The following is a 17,252-nucleotide window of genomic DNA, read 5'->3' on the forward strand; positions in this document are numbered from 1 at the left end:
ACTTGCATTTAAGGGCAGTTGGAGGCCAGGGAAGGAGAAATGTATTGCATTGAAGCTCATCTGGAGGTTACTGTCCAAAGAAGGGCCAGAAGTATACAGAATGGTGTTGTCTGCGTAGAGGTGGATCATTGAATCACCACTATTAGTGCCAGTGAGTAGGCTTTGACGTTCAGTCTCTCTAGCACGGGTATAGGTCTGTTCAATAACTCCCTTATCATACCCACATTGCAGGAACCTAGTGTGCATACGATTAGCTTTGCGCTCAAAATCTATGTCTGTGCTACAGTTACTTCGGAGTCTTAGGAATTGAGCTACCAGTATGTTCCGCTTATGGTGTACGGGGTGGTTACTGTCTGTGCGGCTTGCAGAAGATGGTAGACTCCAAGTCTGTTTTCTTCTCTTCTCTCTGTTGTGAATTTGAGATTGGGTTCAGATAAATTATAAGAAATGAACTCTGAGAGGAGACCTTCAGTACCGTTCCATACAGGTAGGATGTCGTCTATGTATCTTTTCCAAAGGGTGATATTCTGGAAATATGTTTTTTTTCTGGACATCATAAAGGAAGGTCTCCTCCCAGTGTCCCATGAATACATTTGCATAGTTAGGAACGAAGTCAGTTCCCATTGAGGTACTCTGAATCTGTTGGTAGAAACTGCCCGCATATTGGAAGTCATTTGATGTGAGGGCTTTTTTAGTGAGAGACAGAATGAAGTTAGACGGGGGTAAGAGACCCTCGGGTCTAGTGTTGGGATAGCGTGAGAGCGCTTGTAGGCTTGCGTCATGCGTGCTATTAGTGTAGAGAGACTGAACGTCAAGTGTAACCAAGATGCTTTCACTGTCGCATTTATAGTTATTGATGATCTTAAGCACATCGTGGTATCCTAAAAAGGCTGGCAATGCTGGCACAAATGTTAAGATGAATAAATCATCATATTGAGATAGGTGTTCAACAGGGCTACTGTTACCTGACACTATGGGACGTAAAGGAGGTTCATCCATACTTTTATGTATTTTCGGTAAGCCATCATAAACTGGACAGGCTGGATTAAAGTGAGCAATAAGAAATCAATCTCTGCCTTTTCTGTTGTTGAGTGCCCTAACTTAATTTGACCTCAAATGAGTCCTTTTGGAAGTTTTTCTTGGTAAGCCCTTCTTATAGTTATTCTAACATGTTCAAAGTGCACATCAGAAGTCTGTAAGAAGGACCATATATCGTTGCATCCTCGACATGCATGTTCTTCTGAATGCGATTACTCGGAGCACGGTGTGTGGATGCCCTAATCAGGTTACGCACCCAATGCATATGGGTCCGGTAAATTTAAAATGTTGCCGGTCAAATGTCCGGCACAACCATTTCCTAATGGAAACACTCATGTGACATCATTATTCAAACAAAGCGGCAGTGTGTGAGGGCATACATTTGAGACCTCAGTGTTCCTCACCATTTAGTCTCAAATAGACTCACACAAGTGGAACACTGCAATCACTTGCTTAATCATGCTGTAAATGGTTCTTAATAGTTGAGCATTTGCCTTTTAAAAAGTTTAGGTCTACACATGGATTCACTGTCAGACTGTCCTGAGACCGTATGCTAATCTAGGAATGCTGGTGGATTGTGAAACTCTTGGCCTAACAAATACTAGTTGGCAATGACAAGCCCAGCCAGTGTGATTTATTAGTACTGCAGTGAAATAAATAAAGATGCATCTATATGCATGCTTTAGTCTTCATGTGGGCTAGCCCTACAGAGGTGTGTACATTTGAAATACCACAGGTCAAAATCCTTTGATTTTACTGACGTCTGCTTCAACTTCCTTCATTAGTGTTCTGTCATCTCCTACTGAGACAGAGTGAAGAGGAATTGAGCTCAACTGCATTACTGTAGTGTTGAGCAATTCTGATGTGTTAAATAGTCACAGGCAGGTGGCAAAATATCCCATCTACACTTACCCCCCCCCCCCCCCTCACCTACACTTACCTCCTCCATGTCCTGTCCCATCCCATCTACAATGAACATCCCCCTCACCTACACTTACCTCCTCCATGTCCTGTCCCATCCATCTACACTTACCCCCCTCACCTACACTTACCTCCTCCATGTCCTGTCCCATCCCATCTACACTTACCCCCCTCACCTACAATTACCTCCTCCATGTCCTGTCCCATCCCATCTACATTTCCCCCTCACCTACACTTACCTCCTCCATGTCCTGTCCCATCCATCTACACTTACCCCCCCTCACCTACACTTACCTCCTCCATGTCCTGTCCCATCCCATCTACAATGAACATCCCCCTCACCTACACTTACCTCCTCCATGTCCTGTCCCATCCCATCTACATTTCCCCCTCACCTACACTTACCTCCTCCATGTCCTGTCCCATCCATCTACACTTACCCCCCCCCCTCACCTACACTTACCTCCTCCATGTCCTGTCCCATCCCATCTACACTTACCTCCTCCATGTCCTGTCCCATCCCATTCTCTGGCTGCTGTCATCCTTCCTCTCATTAGTCATCTTTAATTGCGTAGAGACTAGATGGTTGTCTCCTGGGTCATCTACTTAATTAACAATAAAAGCGTCTGTGTTGAGTATATCCCACTTCCACTGAGTGCGAGCTGTGTATGAGAAAGATGAGTGTTGAGGTGGTTTTTATTATTTTCACACATCTCACAGTGATGGTAGCCATGAGCTAACCATTAGGCTCATACATCTGGACATCAGCTTGACCTTGGTGAGTGTGAAGCTAATGGAATCAAGATAAAATGTGTTCCTTGTAGCCTTGTCAAAGTTGCAATTTTCTAATTTAGCATTGTACGGTCATATTTTAAACAGTTATTGAAGCAAGCTCAGTTTTGGGTAGAGTCTGTGTGTACTGGGTGTGTCATTGAGTGTTTGTGGGACAGCTGTAACACGTGGAGGTCCAGTGGGGAACCCTGTATGTCAGGCTACTTGGGTCCACACACACCTCTGTATAAAGATCCTGTCAGAGACACTGACCCATTCTATCTGACAGGTTTCCAACCCGTCCATAGTCTCAGCCTGGCTCACTGACTTCCTGAAGCCTCCTCCATAGGTGGACTTTCACACACAAGCCATGTCCACGGAGAGAGACAGTGTTGTTTATTCATCTCTGGTGGTTTTATATCCCTTATTTTGGAAGTGTTCAGTTTCCGCTTGCCTGATAGTGACCTCGGGGCCTGCAGGGCCGGTGATGCATCCACAGTTGATGCAGAGGAGATCTGACATTGATGAGTCTATGGCTGTTCGTCACACAGGGGGATGGCAAGGCTGCTGCTACCTCAAGATAAGCTCTCCTTTATACCCAATAAAGCCTCTGTCTCTGTGTGTCTCTCCTATACTCACCGAGGGGAAAATAATGAATGACCCCAGGCCTAACATCCCTTCAAGTAATTTATGTATTTTGTGTTTGTACAGCAGAATTACTTTTTTTTTTGGGGGGGGGGGGGGTCAAAACAAGTTGTTCGATGCAGTTCTAGTAATGTAATTCTTCTGAAGACTGCAGGAGTTGGGGCTCACACACATCGCACCGAATGTAGATCTAGCATTCGTCTGCAGATCATTCAGCACGCTGTGTTTTAGGGACCTCCGCTGTAAATGTCGGACTGCCTACATTTTTCATGCGATTCTATTTATAATAACGTCTTCAACATATCTCAATCATTGTCATGGCGTTTATTCTATCTACATGAAAATGTTACAACCCTAAAAAAGTCACTTATATTGCCATTTCTAACTATGCAAAAATTGCCTTTATAAAGCCACAAATAAAAACATTGCAGCCTGCAGGTAGAAATATCCAGATAAAAAATATATATGTTTATATCCTTTAAATCACATTGGCTACACATGGCCTGTCTGCAACAAACTTTAAACATGGTATCAACTATTAACTTGGTTCTGGCCCAAAGCTTGAGCTAGTGAACTTGCAACATTCTATAAAATATTCTGGGCCCTCAGTTTGCTGCGCCAGTGAGCTCGGTACAGACACAGCTGTAGGCTAAGAAGCAGTGCTCGACTTGGGCTGGAGCTCACTGGAGCTGAGAGCTGTTCCTCTTATAGAATATTAGCTCAAAATGATTGTAGAGCTCCTGCACCTAAATATAAACCATACCGGAACCTAAGTCCAGCACTGATAAGAAGCCTATTTTCTTACTTTTCCACTGGATCAGGGCATGACATTTTTCCCCACGCTGAGTGGTTATCGAAAGGGAGAGAGCTGGAATTTTCTTTCAAATGCATCGAGGAACTATTGTAATTATCAATGGATGTAAAAACAGACTTTGTTTGCTTGCTGTTTGAGGTGAAGAAAACATCACTTTGAGAAGCTCCACAGGTCATTCATTAGTGGTGGTGTGTTAAGCCAATCAGGAATACTAGCAGATCCCCAAATTGGCATATTTATATGCCTACATTTGTGCGCAGGCCAGGTAGCCAATAAGCCTACTTCTATGCGTGTGCATCCTTACTCAACATTGACAGGAGCGCTCCAAACAAAATACAATGACTAAATTGACAGAACCCGTAAATGGAATTAAACAAACCAAGAGTAGCTTAGGTTGTGCACTCTGCAAACAATGTGTTCACTTCGACAATGAGAACAGGGAGACTGGAATAATATTGAATGCATTCAATTAAATGACCGCAACCAAAGTAACAAACATTGTAGATGAAAAATGATAGGAATTTACAGACTTGAACCTGATCTAACATCTCTGGAGAGACCTGAAAATAGCTGTGCAGCGACGCTCCCCATTGAACCTGACAGAGCTTGAGAGGAACTGCAGAGAGGAATGGGAGAAACTTCCCAAATACAGGTGTGCCAAGCTTGTAGCGTCATACCCATGAACACTCAAGGCTGTAATTGCTGCCAAAGGTGCTTCAACAAAGTACTGAGTAAAGGGTCTGAATACTTATGTAACTGATATTTCAGGTTTTTATTTTTAATAAATTTGCCAAAATGCAAAAATTATTTTTGCTTTATCATTATGGGGTATTGTGTGTAGATTGATGAGGGTGAAAAAATGATTTTATCCACTTTAGAATTAGGCTGTAACTTAACAAAGTGGGAAAAGTCTAGGGGTCTGAATACTTTCTGAATGTACTGTATGTAATGGGGAATTGATGTACACTAACAATCAAACGTAAACAATTCGCACAAAATTCTGAATCAATTAATGTGCACAAATTGGCAGGAGAGAGAGCGTGCATTCTGGACAGGGAAGTGCATTGTGCACCTGGGCGCATGATCAATCAGTCGTCAGCGTTGGCCATGAAGCATTAATGGTGATATGGTCTCAGCAGAAGTCAGGGAATTCATACTTCTTGCCCTTCACGGAGCAGTGCAGAGCTGTTGTCAAGGAAGTGAGTTTGTTTTTATATAGGATGTACCGCCCCCACCTACCATCAACCAATCATGTCAATGCGGAGCTGTACAGAGCCCTCTGCCTTGTTAAACAATTTGGGAGGCGCATGGTGAAGGGGTACAGAGCTCGATTTGGCCTCTACCTGCCTCTGGAGGTTCCGCTGTTGCTTCACACACTCCCTATGGAACCACATTTTTGAATCAAGCATACATTGGCTTTTAGTCTAGGCCTCCGCAATCGATTAGTTCACTGAGATGGGCGCAAATATTTATATATATTTATTTGTTACTTCTCTACTAAGCAATCTCTGTCGACCAACAGCTTAACGACCAAACAATCAACCAATATTGGTCGTTCCTGAAAATAGGTGCGCACTCAGTTCGCAAATTAAGTTCAGAGGTGCTAAACACTCTCGGCCAGCAAAAGCTATTGACGTGTCTGAGCCCTTAGTTTCAGTTTTGAAGATCGTCTGTATGCAGTTTTACGGTGACGCCAATGGGAAGCGTGCTTCTGAATAGAAAACTTTAGGCCTATCTGAATCAAACTCTGTTGTAACTGAATATCTCCAACATAAAAACAACTATTTTTGCTCGTCAAGAATGCAGGTATGAACTGTCATTTTCTAATTAGAAAATAAAAAATGTTCATGGTGTGAAAAAACTGTACTTGATACATTTTAATTCAAAACATTCCCCCTCGCTGCAAATAAAGAATGGTGTTTATGATTTATGCCTCTTAACACTGAATTGAGGCCCCTTGGTCCATGCAGTAGAAACATCCCAATCCTCCTACACTGTGTGAGTACCCTTACTACCCTTGTTGAATATGTGATCATGGATGAGCTTGATATACTTTCGTGACAGTCTGTAGTGTTCCTCTGCACACAGATTAAAATGGAGAGGCCTAATGTTTGTATCCCTAAATCAGTTAATTCAATTTGTCTCAATAAATTGACTGAGGCAAAATATAGCCTTGTTTCTTAATTGCTTTCATTTTTTTCATTAGAGCAAGGACTGGGTGTTGGTTGTTTAGGAAATTCGGCAAGGCAATCTTTTCTATTTAAGCATCAATTTATTTGATAATTAATTTAGTTTTTTAATTATGGCTGCTTGATAATAATGCATTTTGGTGATTAATGATGCAGGAGGTAGTCTCTCTTTCATCCTGACATACGCAAAGCTTCAGAACGTTTGAGAGTACATGGTGCTACTGCCCCGTAGGCCCTCCTCTTTCCTTCTCATATGCGTTGCCCCTCCTTTTAATCTCACTCTCTTCTGCTTTCTCCTCTCATTTCTCTCCTTGTTCCCCTTGCTCTCACCATGTTCAATGAATCAATTGACTTGTTATCACCATCAGTTTGGGTTTATACATCCCTCATGGGCTTTTATGGCCTATTATATGTACAGTTGAAGTCGGAAGTTTACATACCTTAGCCAACTGCATTTCAACTCAGTTTTCACAATTCCTGACATTTAATCCCGGTAAAAATTCCCCTGTTTTAGGTCAGTTAGGATCACCACTTTATTTTAACTTCTTGGTGACAGGGGGGCAGTATTGACGAGCTTGGATGAATAAGGTGCCCAGAGTAAACTGCCTGCTACTCTGTCCCAGATGCTAATATATGCATATTATTAGTAGTATTGGATAGAAGACACTCAACCAGGAAGTGGGTAATCTGAGGTTTGTAGTTTTCAACTCTTTGCCATTCCAATATACAGTGTAAATGGGGTCATGTTGCACTCCCTAAGGCTTCCACTAGATGTCAACAGTCTTTAGAATGTTGTTTCAGGCTTCTACTGTGAAGTGGGGGCGAATGAGAGCTGATTGAGCCAGGTGTCTGGCAGATTGCCAAAGGCTCTGAGGCGCAGTCACGAGAGAGTTGGCTCTCGTTCCATTGCTTTTCTACAGACAATGAAATTCTCTGGTTGGAACATTATTGAACATTTATGATAAAAAACATCGTAAAGATTGATTCTATACTTAGTTTGACAAGTTTATACGGGCTGTAATATAACATTTTGAATTTTTCGTCTGACGGTCGGCTGGACCTGAACGCGCGTTTAGATTTGTTTACCAAACGCACTAACAAAAGAAGCCATTTGGACGTAAATGATGGACATTATCAAACAAATCGAATATTTATCATGACACTGGGATTCCTGGGAGTGCATTCTGATGAAGATCATCAAAGGTAAGTGAATATTTATAATGCAATTTCCGACTAATTTTGACTACACAATATGGCGAATATCTTTTTGGCTGCACGCTGTGCTCAGATTATTGCATGGTTTGCTTTTTCCTTAAAGTTTTTAAAAATCTGACACACCGGTTGCATTAAGGAAAAGTATATTCCATGTATAACACTTGTATTTTCATCAACATTTATAATGAGTATTTCTGTAAATAGATGTGGCTCTGCACAATCACCGCATGTTTTAGAACTACTGAACGTAACACGCCAATGTAAAATGCGATTTTTCTATATAAATATGCACTTTATCGAACAAATCATACATGTATTGTGTAACATGAAGTCCTATGAGTGTCATCTGATGAAGGTTATCAAAGATTAGTGATTCATTTGATCTCTATTTGTGATTTTTGTGACCCCTCTCTTTGGTTGGAAAAAGGGCTGTGCTTTTCTGTGAGTTGGTGGTGACCTACCATAATCGTTTGTGGTGCTTTCGTTGTAAAAAAAAAAATGAAATCAGACACTGTGGCTGGATTAATGGGAATTTTATCTTTAAAATGGTGTAAAATACTTGTATGCTTGAGTCATTTTAATTATGAGATTTCTGTTTTGAATTTGGTGCCCTGCACTTTCACTGGCTGTTGGCGAGGTGGGACGCTATCCCAGAGCGGTTAAGAATGTGAAATGTCAGAATAATAGTAGAGAGTGATTTACTTGAGCTTTTATTTCTTTCATCACATTCCCAGTAGGTCAGAAGTTTACATGTGATTTTCTGGATTTTTTTTCTCATTTTGTCTGTCATAGTTGAAGTGTACCTATGATGAAAATTACAGGCCTCTCTTCTTTTTAAGTGGGAGAACTTGCACAATTGGTGGCTGACTAAATGCTTTTAAATACATCAGCAAACTTAATGTTGTTGGAGTCATGCCTGGCCGTGCAGTCATGAGTGAACAGGGATCACTGGAGGGGACTGAACACGCACCCCTGAGGGGGCCCCGTGTTGAGGATCAGTGTGGTGGATGTGATTTTACCCACCCTTACCACCTGGGGGTGGCCCGTCAGGAAGTTCAGGATCCAGTTGCAGAGGGAGAGGTTTAGTTCCAGGATCTTTAGCTTAGTGATGAGCTTTGAGGGCACTATGGTGTTGAACACTGAGCTGTAGTCAATGAATAGTATTCTCACATAGGTGTTTTTTGTCCAGGTGTGAAAGGGCAGTGTGGAGTGCAATAGAGATTGCATCATCTGTGGATCTGTTGGTGCGTTATGCACATTGGAGTGGGTCCAGGGTGTCTGGGATGATGGTGTTGTGAGCCATGACCAGCCTTTCAAAGCATTTCATGGCTACAGACGTGAGTGCTATGGGTCAGTAGTCATTTAGGCAGGTTAGGTTTCTTGGGCACAGGGGCTATGGTGGTCTGCTTGAAACATGTTAGTATTACAGACTCTTTCAGAGAGAGGTTGAAAAGGTCGGTGAAGACACTTGCCAGTTGGTCAGCGCATGCTCGGAGTTGGGAATAATCCTGTTTTTTTTGTTCTCACATTCTCAGTACATCCTATTGAGGCTCATCATCAGTGTCACTTATGAGTTTGAGGGAAAGCAACAGCCCAGTGATGAACAGCCTTGGCAGAGCCCACTTAGATCTCTGAGATCAGTGGGCCCGTGCTGTCAGTAGTGGATCATAGTTTCTGTGTTCGCCACCATACCTTCACACTCCTCCTGTTGCTGTATAACGTCCCTCCACTGAGTGCCAGTGGCCAGCTGGGAGAGACACTGTCGCTTCAGTGTTCATCACACGTTGACCCAGTCTCCCAACTCACACCCATCAGTCACTACAGGGCTGCAACCACAGACCTGCTCTCACTGGCCTCTGAATAATGGTTCCAGTCGTACAGTCACTCCGAACGGACAAACCCTTTCCCTCTCTGAATCACAGGAAACACCACCAGAGTACAGATAGTGATGGTTCTGAGAATGAAGGGAGTCTGAATATTTAACAATGAATATGCGTTGAGTAGGATGGAATTTGGTTGAAGGCAAATCAATGGACCTGGCGTTTTTAAAAAATTATTATTATTATTTTTTTACCCCTTTTTCTCCCCAATTTCGTGGTATCCAATTGTTGTAGTAGCTACTATCTTGTCTCATCGCTACAACTCCCGTACGGGCTCGGGAGAGACGAAGGTTGAAAGTCATGCGTCCTCCGATACACAACCCAACCAAGCCGCACTGCTTCTTAACACAGTGCGCATCCAACCCGGAAGCCAGCCGCACCAATGTGCCGGAGGAAACACTGTGCACCTGGCCACCTTGGCTAGCGCACACTGCGCCCAGCCCGCCACAGGAGTCGCTGGTGCGCGATGAGACAAGGACACCCCTACCGACCAAGCCCTCCCTAACCCGGGCGACGCTAGGCCAATTGTGCGTCGCCCCACGGGCCTCCCGGTCGCGGCCGGTTACGACAGAGCCTGGGCGCGAACCCAGGGACTCTGATGGCACAGCTGGCGCTGCAGTACAGCGCCCTTAACCTTACAGGGATCTTGAGACCCAACTGGGAACTTTCCCCCCCACGTTCAGCTGGAAGGTGCCGCATGGAACGCAAGAAATAATCCTAAAAATATTTAACCTCCACACATTAACAAGAAAAATAGCTCAAATGAAAGATAAACAACTTGTTTATCTACCCAGCAAGTCAGATTTCTAAAATGTTTTACGGCGAAAACATAGTACATATTTATGTCCAACCACCACTGCAGACATACCTCATTAGCATAGCCAAGTAGGAAAAAATATGCAATCAACAAACGCAGGATTAAAAGAAAAATAATTTCACTAACCTTTTGAAATCTTCATCAGATGACAGTAATATAACATGTTACACAGTACATTCATTTTTTTTTCAATAATATGCTATATATATCCATATAAATCTCTGTTTACAATTACGCATCGTTCAAAAAATGCTACTGCAATGTCAGGAGAAATGAAATAGCTCCGGCAGATAACGTCAGCTAACAAGGAATACACATCATAAACTTTGACTAAATATGCATGTTTTACATATGTATAGCAAGATACACTTCTTCTAAATGCAATCGCTGTGTTACATTTATTTTTAACGTTACATTTTGCGTTCACTAGGCTATAATAGGGAGTCGGCGCTCCCACATTAGCATAATGACTCCTCTATCTTGGAGTCGACAGAAACCCAAAATTAACACATAAATATTCCCTTACCTTTGCTGTTCTTCCATCAGAAGACCTGGAAGGGATTATACTCACCAAATTAGCGTTCAGTTTTCAAGTCTGTGTCTTTCGGTTCTCAAACTAGCCACATTTCGGTCGAAATGTAGGCAAATTTCAAGTGGATGCGCACCAAAACGTCGAAAGTATATATTATATGTCGAGTAAACTTGTCAAACTATGTTCATAATTAAGCTTTAACATGTTATAAAGGTCTACAGCAATCGTGAGGGCGAACAGACACACACAAGCTGTTTAATTGATCCTGAGGAAAAGAGAGAAACTGCAGAGCGCGCATAGGGTACACTTTTTTTTGGCGTGACCGAGACCTTTCGGCACGCTGAACGTCTCGTGAGCGCGCGATTCTCACAGTGACACGCCTCATTGAAAGCAGGCTTCTCGCTGAACACATACAGACTCTTCCCAGGGTTGTAAGTGCTTGGGAAGTGCGTATACGATGACGTCAAAGTGGTGCCAACTTTTTCCATTACAAGAGAGACTTTGGGAGAATGCATGCCCTGACACTTCTGCTTTACATAGAGACAAAATTTAAACGGTTTTAGAAGCTTTAGAGTGTTTTCTATTCGATAATATTTTTTATATGCATATATTAGCAACTTTTGACAAAAATGTATCATGTTTTATATGGGTACCCAATTCCTCCAGAAGGGGCAGTACTCAGGGCTAGCCCTAACAGGTTTTAACCACTGCGCCACCCGGGAGGCACGGACCTGGCGTTTTTATTCAAATATGTGAATGTTTGGTTTGTAGCAGTCGTCCATCTTGTTAGCCTATCCATTCGCTTGTGCACATGCTGATTTTTCCTTTCGAAATGCCAATATCCTGTCAAGCAGTCTTCCATAAATTAATAAACCCATTCTAAAAGATGGTACCACGCTCCTCTGTACCTGTATAAATCAGTAGAGCCGCATCCACCCAACCTCTCTTGTTTTCCCTTTTCTTTTGAAGGAAGTTGAAAGGAAACCGGTGACCTCAGTTGAATTGTTATTTAATGTATTTTATAATTTATCCTCATTAGTCAGAAATGAGCCGGAATGGAATCCTATCTCCCCAATCCCCACCCATGTAGGTTTTTCCATGTGAAATCTGTCCGAAATGAAGATTAACACCTGAAACAAATGGCTGGGGATCTTGGGACTGTGGGGATTGGGAATAGTAATCTTTGTTCTGCTGTTTTGATGGTGGGTGGATTACAGTGTTCCAGGCTGCATGACCACATGGCATTCTCATGACCATGAGCGTAGAGAATTCACCATGAGTGGTCTCTGGCTTCCGGGTTTTCATCCATTAACCCCCTCTGCCTCCGCCTCCACCCAAACACCAGAAATAACACAATGGCCAGAATACTAAGCAATATTAAAGCAAGATGCCAAACAGCTTTGTAGCAGTCAAGTGATGCAGATTTGAATCCAATCCCTGTAACCAACCTATCCTAGAGCACCAAGACAGCTGTGTGGTGGTTAGTATCTGGCTGACCCCTCCAGAATGAGGTAACCAATATGGTGATTAATTATTCAAATGGGTGCATGGATCAGAGATTTGTTATGTGGGTCAACTGTAATGGCTGAAGTGCCCACGTGAAATACTCACACATGCAGTGATTAACCAGACCAACGGATTGACTCAAAGATGATGCAAGCCAAAGCTAATCAAAGGCTGTTGCATACACACGATTCCCTTACACACAAATCTTTCACTTTTTCCACCATGATCTTTGGAGAGATTATGGACACCGGCAGATTAAACAAACCAATGATTTGAGTTTTTAAGTTTGATTGATATCAATGAATGTGTAGTTCCCATAACACTACTAGTATATTTCATGATCACACACCATCTCTCAGCTCTATAACCAAACTGAGAGGGCCTTAGGAGCCATACTGTTGCACTTTCAACAAAAGCACCAAACCCAGAAAGTCTTCTTCTCCAGCACTTTGGTGACTCTAGTCCCATGGTGATTGAACTGACAGGTGAGTCATTCCCAGCACTCCAGTGAATGAGCTTACCTCCCCACCATGCACAGGAGGTGGCCTGCTCGGCTGGGGAGCTCATTACTGTAGCCACATGGCTGTCTGGAGTGGGATGGCCTGCTGGAGATACCTACTGTGTGAAGAGGAAGAGAGAGAGAGATGGAAAAGAGAGATGGAGAATGTGAGAGAGGAGGTGGCAGGAGATCTCCAGGCCCTCTGGTCCTGACAGTGAGACATGATGAGAAACGGATGGTGTCCTTTGAGCCTTCTCTTTTTCTGGGTCACCATCAATGTTCCATCATTTCTTTCGGCACTGAGCAAATTTTAGGTCTGCTGAGTACAAACTTGAACCTTGTAGAAATTCTGTGCAACTTCCGGCGCTTTTACTGTGAACACTGGCTGTACCCGCTTTTTAAGTTTTAACAGTGGCCAAGTAGACTACTGTGGCTATTTGATCATAATGCAGGCCCTACAAGAGTGGCCTACCATCAAAAACAATGGAGAAATGCATCCCATAACATTTTAACATGGAAATAGCTATTGAAAGCTGTTCTATGATACAGCCTACAGTAGCAGCCATTGCGGTGTTCATTGTAAGCCTACATTCCATGAGGCTTTTGAAAACATGCAGGACCTGACATTAACCTGTTTAGCCACTTGTCCTTCAGACAAGGAGGTGACTGAAAATGTAGTTGTATTGTGCTTAATGCAAGAAACCACTTTACAAAATAAAATGTATTATTATCCACATACATTATTATAACAAATAACCATATAAAACTGTATGCTACCCTCACTATTGGCTTCTTAGCTTGTATAAGCCTGTCTTAAAATACAACACTGCCCCTTCAAGACATAAACAGCTCTTTACCTAACTCGCTTTTCTAAATGGCCAGAAATGTACACGTTTGGGGCAAACAAACTAGTAAAGATGAGTGAAGTTCACCTTTGTGCGTCTCTGTGCAGGCTGGCAATTGTGGGCGGCAGCCCTGGGGAGCTGCGTGTAGGAACATTGGTCACAATCTAAATTAAGGGTCTGTGTGTAGTGCCAGAATTGTGGTTAAAACACTATTTTACTGTGTGTCCACCTGGCAACAAACCACATATTGACATTATTATGGCAAAAACAGAACTACACATGTTCTCCTGTCATTGTTATCAGATAGGATATTGTCCCTAGGGGGTCTGTTCGCTTGTCTCTTGCTTCTAGAAGTGCTCTAATGGTCTGTGGAGAGAGTGTGTACCCTTTCAGCCGGGGTAATAGAATAAATCAGTGTTTGTATCCGTCTTCAGCCTGGTCACTTTTGCAGTTTTCATCTCTGACTTATTGTTTATTGCATTTCACTCAAGTGTGTGATTGTGGCAGGTTTGGTGTTGCTCACCGTTGTCTGATATTGAGGCAAGAAATGGCTGATGCTTAAGAATGTCATTGTCGTCAAAAATGAAACACGCCTAGTCATGATTGAGGGTGTCACTCTGCCGGAACAAAATCATCAGCACACCGCGAAGAGAGGGAAGGAAAATAATGTTTTCTCCATGACAGGGTTTGTTCTCCCTATGGATACTTTTATTGCATAAGTTTGAAACGAAAGCACTCTGGGTCAGGAAAGAACATGCATAGACAAAAATCTATTTCAGTGCAGCGCAGGGAAGAGTGAGATTAACAAATCAGTAGAGCGTCTTGAACGTAGAATTAAATGCATCGAAACCAAGTGCCAGTCAATCTTCCTAAGACATTGAACTCTACCTATATTGTCTATGTTTTTTCCTCTTGCATACTTGGCAGGGAGTGCTTTGCTTCCTGTGTCTCCTTGACAGTCCTAAATAAGTCCACCTGAGTGCTTGGCTGGCCCGTGGGCACTGACTCTTGTCTGCACCAAACCTTATTAATAGCGGAACCGCCTTTCAAATGAAAGATCACTGAACACAGATGGCGCTGAGGGCTAGGGATTTGAAAGGACATGTTTTCACTGTCATTGGTTCTGAGGATGATAATAGCTGGCCCAAAATGGACTTGACTTGAATCACAGTCCCAACCGCTTTATTAGTGATGTTGTCCTCAAGTTTCAGTCAGAAGCCATGAATGAGCCAGCCTTTGATTAGTGAAGACTGATATTATCCCCATGCCATTAGAATTTATCGTGTGTGTGTGTGCACACACAGTTGAAGTCGCAAGTTTACATACACCTTAGCCACATGCATTTAAACTCAGTTTTTCACAATTCCTGAATTCCCTGTCTTAGGTCAGTTAGGATCACCACTTTATTTTAAGAATGTGAAATGTCAGAATAATAGTAGAGAATGATTTATTTCAGCTTTTATTTCTTTCATCACATTCCCAGTGGGTCAGACGTTTACATACACTCAATTAGTATTTGGTAGCGTTGCCTTTAAATTGTTTAACTTGGGTCAAATGTTTCAGGTAGCCTTCCACAAGCTTGCCACAATAAGTTGGGGGAATCTTGGCCCATTCCTCTTGACAGAGCTGGTGTAACTGAGTCAGGTTTGTAGGCCTCCTTGCTCTAAAAACGTCCGTCTACGGCTCTGAATTTGCAGCTTTTATTTTAATGATGTTTCTTTTGGCCTTTTCACTTCATTGTCCCTGTCTCTAGGCTCCTTCTCCGTCCTATAGTAAGATGGTGCAGAGTGTGTAGTTATAGGTTCTGAAGAGAGTGACTGGGAAAGTGTTATCTCCTGCAGCAGTGCCTCTTGTCGCTCTGTTCCTCCGTCTCTCTCTCTCTGCGCCCCCCCTGTGCCCTCCTGCTCCTAAGGCCCTGCCAACACTGGGTCTGAGTCACCCTACAGCACATGGCACCTGATGCCATCTCCCCTCACCCACACTCCCTCTGTTCCTCTCCTCCCCATACTGTACACAAGCCATGCCTCTCTTGCCTCCAGCCCTGCCCCTCTGCCAGCCTTCCCTTCCGGTCCTGGCCTTGGCCATTGCTTGCCAGTGTGATGCCACCCCATTCCCCATCCTATTTGTCATTACCATCACAAAACCTTGTTGGCAAAATGGTTTCTTTCTTCTCTGCTCTCTCTGTCAGAGATGAAAGGCTCTCTCCAACTTTCTGTAAGTCAATGCTGGCCTTCACAGACAAAGCCTTATCAAGATACAGCACAGAGCTGTTTTTGCTGTTCGTATTCTTTATCCATTTGAATTGTTTTGTGTTTTTGTGTTGCTTCCTCTGGCTGTTGTGCTGTGGTTAAGTGTAGTCCAGTGTCCTGAGGCCTTATTGTCTGGCTGTGGTGGTGGGAGGTTGTAATTGGTTAGAGGAGGGGTCTTGATTCATGTGTGGTGCTAACTGCACAAGAAGGGTGAAATTCATCAGCCACCCCACAGACACTATGCCTCCCCACTCGTATTATTCTTTTTTTATAAACCAGATCCGTTTTAAAATGATAACTTTGTTTCTTTTCTCTTTCATGAGATAGACAGATGTTTGCATCATCTTTTGTTTTCTTACTTTTTTGTTTGCTTTAAAAAACATATTTCTTTCATAGCAGACCCACTCAGCTCTCCCCTCCAGCCACATGCGCACTACTGCCTTAACACCAGTCTCATCCACATAACTATCTCCTCTTCTGTAGAGACCATATGTTGCCTCCAGCTATGGCAGTGTAAAGGTCCCGTTCTAACATGCTCTTCACGTTCATGGAGAATCTCTGTTGATATGGATCTTCGTCCGGTCGATCTTGCATCCTTTCGGTTACTAGTCCAACGCTCTTACCACTAGGCTACCTGCCTCCCTATTCTTGAAAAGCACATATTCCCCACCTCTGAGATGGCATATACCATGTCTTCTCAGGCCAAGAGTGGTAGCAGTCCATCACTTGGTGGCAGATGGATGGGAGGTATCATCAGGCCTGTGATGGACTGTTGTCTGGCTGGAGGATGAAGTATGACACGTTAGACTGTCTCATACCACAGGTACAGAGACAGACCCAGGCACCACTGACCATTCAGCGCTGAAATATGTCTCACTGTCACTCAACCGTTAACGACTTAACCTTCTTTAGGACACTCCACACTTTCCATAATGCCTCCTCCATTACACATGAATGACTATTGCACATTTATGTCTGTCGCTCCAAGATGTAGTACATTTTCGGGAATTCTGCACTGATTTGTAGCAGTCACCCGTAGCTGGTATTAAGTGCTATTCAGCACTTTCATCTCCTGACACCTGGGATTCACAATTCTCCTCCATAATTCTGGAAATAATAAAGTTTTAAATGAGTCTGGTCCCACCCTTCCCTGTCGGCTGGTCCTTGGTATTAGCATTCAGCCAGCACTGTACCCTTCCCTGTCCCCAGTGGATGGCCTCCTTGTGCAGGTAGAGGCTGTCTACATTCTCTGTCCTGTCTCACACTTATTTTACCAACACTGACCTCTGTGTCCTGCCCTCACAACCCATGGGCCCACCCTGTAAATACAG

At 43.2% G+C, this 17,252-nt stretch overlaps 1 protein-coding gene across 2 annotated transcripts in view; it reads left to right on the plus strand.

Annotated features, from left to right (window-relative positions):
- The window catches only part of LOC115119383 (transmembrane protein 104-like), an 87,154-nt gene that overhangs the window by 40,851 nt on the left and 29,051 nt on the right, over positions 1-17,252 (plus strand). The window lies entirely within an intron of this gene.

Source organism: Oncorhynchus nerka, linkage group LG26 (genome assembly GCF_034236695.1).
Source record: "Oncorhynchus nerka isolate Pitt River linkage group LG26, Oner_Uvic_2.0, whole genome shotgun sequence".
Classification (NCBI taxonomy): Eukaryota; Metazoa; Chordata; class Actinopteri; order Salmoniformes; family Salmonidae; genus Oncorhynchus; species Oncorhynchus nerka.